Source organism: Apium graveolens, chromosome 3 (genome assembly GCF_009905375.1).
Source record: "Apium graveolens cultivar Ventura chromosome 3, ASM990537v1, whole genome shotgun sequence".
Classification (NCBI taxonomy): domain Eukaryota; kingdom Viridiplantae; phylum Streptophyta; class Magnoliopsida; order Apiales; family Apiaceae; genus Apium; species Apium graveolens.
The window spans coordinates 276,630,371-276,634,365 of NC_133649.1; the positions used below are offsets into that span (position 1 = coordinate 276,630,371).

The 3,995-nt window shown below is 40.1% G+C and overlaps 1 non-coding gene across 1 annotated transcript; it reads right to left on the bottom strand.

The window, feature by feature from the left end:
• Window positions 1-1,268: 1,268 nt before the first annotated feature.
• On the bottom strand, window positions 1,269-1,375 carry LOC141716137 (small nucleolar RNA R71). Its single transcript, XR_012572857.1, has one exon. It is a non-coding gene; the product is annotated as a small nucleolar RNA R71 (small nucleolar RNA).
• Between the last annotated feature and the right edge of the window lie 2,620 nt (window positions 1,376-3,995).

The window sequence follows — 3,995 nt, forward strand, 5'->3', positions numbered from 1 at the left end:
CGTCTTTGATGCGTAGCTAACATCTAAGATTGTTTGTTAATCTCTATTGAAGCGAAAGTGAATATAGAGGTTTAGAACTTGCCATGCTAGCATAAGTTTGTGTATGTTTGTCATGCATGATTCGTGGAGTAATTTTAACCATCTTACATGCCCTATGTAATCACAATAGATAACTTGTTCTTAAACCGCTATGTTTTCAAATTCTATGGACATATAGGGTCTAAGCATAATTGGTGTCTACTCAACTTCTATCTTGATTGTGGATGCTTAGTAGTAGGGTATACGTATATCGAAAGAGAGCGTATACTAATTTCGTGTTATCTGATTAGTTATCATCACCATCGCATATTATTGATAAAGACATAAACTTTGAATGAAGTATTTAATGAAGTTAGAATCATATGTTTTATTCTCATATAAGTAATTCACTTTTAACCTCATAGTTAATGCATGCTAGTATAATCTCTTAAGTAGTTAATCAACTCAAATTTGTTACTTGTCTTAGCTGTGAACGATAATCATACATTGTTGCATACGTGCATAACCTAAACTTAACCTAAACCAGTCTCTGTGGGAACAAACTTGACTTAAATATTATACTACTTGAGATCATGTACGCTTGCGTGTATTTTCGTGTGTGTTTTATTGCGTACAAGTTTTTGGCGCCGCTACCGGGGACTCGGTGTTAATTTTTAGTTTATGTGCTTGACATCAGTGGTCGTTAAAGTTCACTGACTCAGATTACTTTACTTATTACGGTTACTTTGTTGTGTTTCAGGTACTCTAGAGAGCGTGTATGCGAACACGTTCTCAGTCTTGTAAGGAAACAATTGAAGAAGATAAGGAAGTTGAAGAAGTCGAAGAAGAAGTGATCATTACAATGGGAGAACCAGCAGCAGCAACGAAAGCGTTGATGGATTATTCTCAACCAAAGATCAATGACATTAAGTCTAGCATTGTCAGAAAAGCTATTGCAGCTAATACCTTCGAAATCAAGTCTGGCACGATTCAGATGGTGCAGAATTCAGTCTAGTTTGGGGGTGCTCCAATGGAAGATCCCAATATGCACATCAGGGATTTCATCAAGATCTGCGACACCTTCAAGTTCAATAATGTTTCTGAAGATGCTTTGAAATTGAGACTTTTCCCATTCTCTGAGGGATAAATCTAAGAGCTGGTTACACTCTCTACCAGTTGGTTCTATTGTGACATGAGAGGATCTTGCTCAGAAATTCCTTACTAAATTCTTCCCTATGGCAAAGACAGTTGCAATCAGGAATGCTCTTACTCAATTTGCGCAGCAATCAGGTGAATCTTTATGTGAAGCTTGGGAGCGCTATAAGGAGATGCTTAGGAAGTGTCCTCATCATGAAATGCCTGACTGGATGGTGATCAATTGCTTTTATAATGGTTTGGGAGCACAGTCAAGACCTATGCTCGATGCAGCATCAAGTGGAGCCTTATGGGCTAAGAGATATGAGGAAGCTTATGAGCTAATTGAGATGATGGTTGTGAATGAATATCAGAATTCAACTCAGAGGCTACCACAAAGCAAGGTAGTAGGAAATCTTGGAGGTGGATACAACTACGACTATCACTGCATAACTAAAGGCGTTAACTATGAAGGTCAATTCTCTGACCAACTATGGTGTTCAACAGATAATGAGTGTTTGTGAGCTTTGTGAAGGATCGCATGCGATAGAGTAATGTGTTATATCTTGTGAATCAGCTCAGTTTGTGAGCAACTTTCAGAGGTCGCAACAACCTGTTCCTGCTACTTATCATCCTAACAACCGCAACCATCCTAACTTCAGCTGGAGCAATAATCAGGGTGGTATGCAATAGCCACAACAGCCATACCAGCAGTTTGGAAACAAGCAATTCAATCCTTCTGGTTTTCATTAACGGTTTGCACCAAGGCAACAATTTCAGCCATAGGGGATGCAACAACAATCTCACGGAGGTGCTAGTCCATCCTCGAATAAAAAATCTGAATTGGAGGAGTTGAGGCTTATGTGCAAAAGCCAAGCGGTTTCGATCAAGACTCTGGAGAATCAAATAGGGAAAATTGCTAATGCCTTATTGAACCGACCATAAGGAACTCTTCCGAGTGATACGGAAGCTAATCCAGGAAAGAGGGAAGTCAAAGAACAGCTTAAGGCAATCACCTTGAGGTCTGGAAAGGTCGCTAACCCTGAAAATCATCAAAACAAAGAAGCTGGAAATTTTCTCCAGAAGGGCAGCGCGCCTGCGCCCTCTAAAATTCCAGAAATTGACAATTTTACTGATTTAGCTGAGAAAAAGGATGGCGAAGCGAAACCAAGAAGAATGCTGTTGAAAACACTACTCCTAAGGATAATATAGGGGATAAACAAGTCTATCTGCCTCTTCCATATCCTAAAAGGCTTCAGAAGCAGAAGTCAGTTTGCCAAGTTTTTGGAGGTTTTTAAGAAGTTGCACATTAACATACCTTTTACGGAAGCTCTAGAACAAATACCGAGCTATGCTAAGTTCATGAAGGGTATTATATCTCGGAAGCTAAAACTTGAGGAGTTGGAAATCATTGCTCTAACAAAAGAGTGCAGTGTTGTGCTATAACAGAAACTTCTTCCTAAGCTTAAAGATCCAGGAAGCTTCACGATACTATGTACCATTGGCAATCTATCTTTCGACAAGTGTTTGTGTGACTTGGGAGCTAGCATCAATCTGATGCCCTTGTCCGTTTTCAAGAAACTTGGTCTGCCTGATCCAAAACCAGTAAACATGTCCTTGCAACTGGCTGACCGTTCCATCACTTATCCACGAGGAGTAATGGAGGATGTCTTGGTTAAGGTGGATAAATTCATCTTCCTTGCTAATTTTGTCATTTTGATTGAGGAAGATAAGAAGATTCCCATTATCTTGAGGAGACCATTCTTAGCTACCGGTCGAACTCTGATCGATGTATAGAAGGGTGAGCTTACTATGAGGGTTCAGGATCAGGACGTTACCTTTAATGTCTTCAATTCAATGAAATTCCCTACTGATGAAGATGAGTGCTTTAAAGTAGAGTTGGTCGACTCTGTAGTGAATTCGGAGCTTGATCAATTTCTAAGGACCGACGCCTTAGAGAGAGCCTTAACAGGGGAATCTGATAGTGAAGATGAAGAGGGGGCAGAGCAGCTGCAGTATTTGAATGCTTCCCCGTTGAAAAAGAGATTGGATTTGCCATTCGAGTCTCTTAGATTAGTAGAGATGAAGAATTCTTAGGAGCGTCCTAAACCATTTATTGAGGAAGCTCCCACACTTGAGCTCAAACCACTGCCTGATCACTTGAGGTATGCTTTTTTAGGCGATGAATCTACTTTTCCTGTTATTATTGCATCTAACCTTTCAGGTAGTCACGAAGACAAGCTCTTGAGAATTCTAAGAGAGTTTAAATCAGCAACTGGATGGACTATAGCAGATATCAATGGAATCAGCCCTTCTTACTGCATGCGTAAAATTATGCTTGAGGAAGGAAGTAAGCCAATAATTGAACAACAGAGAAAACTCAATCCTATCATGAAAGAGGTTGTGAAGAAGAAAATTCTTAAATGGCTGGATGCAGGGATCATCTATCCGATTTCTGACAGTTCATGGGTGAGCCCAGTGCAGTGTGTGCCTAAGAAAGGAGGCATTATAGTTGTTGCTGATAAGAAAAACGACCTCATTCCTACTCGGACAGTCACAGGATTAGAGTATGCATGGACTATCGAAAGCTGAATAAAGCCACCAGGAAGGATCACTTCCATCTTCCATTCATTGATCAAATGCTTGACATGTTGGTTGGCCATGAGTATTATTGTCTTCTGGATGGGTATTCGGGCTATAATCAGATTTGCATTGCCCCAAAAGATCAAGAGAAGACCACTTTTACTTGTCCTTTTGGCACTTTCGCTTTTTGTCGAGTTTCTTTTGGACTTTGTGGTACACCTGCTACTTTTCAGAGATGCATGATGGCCATATTCTCTGAT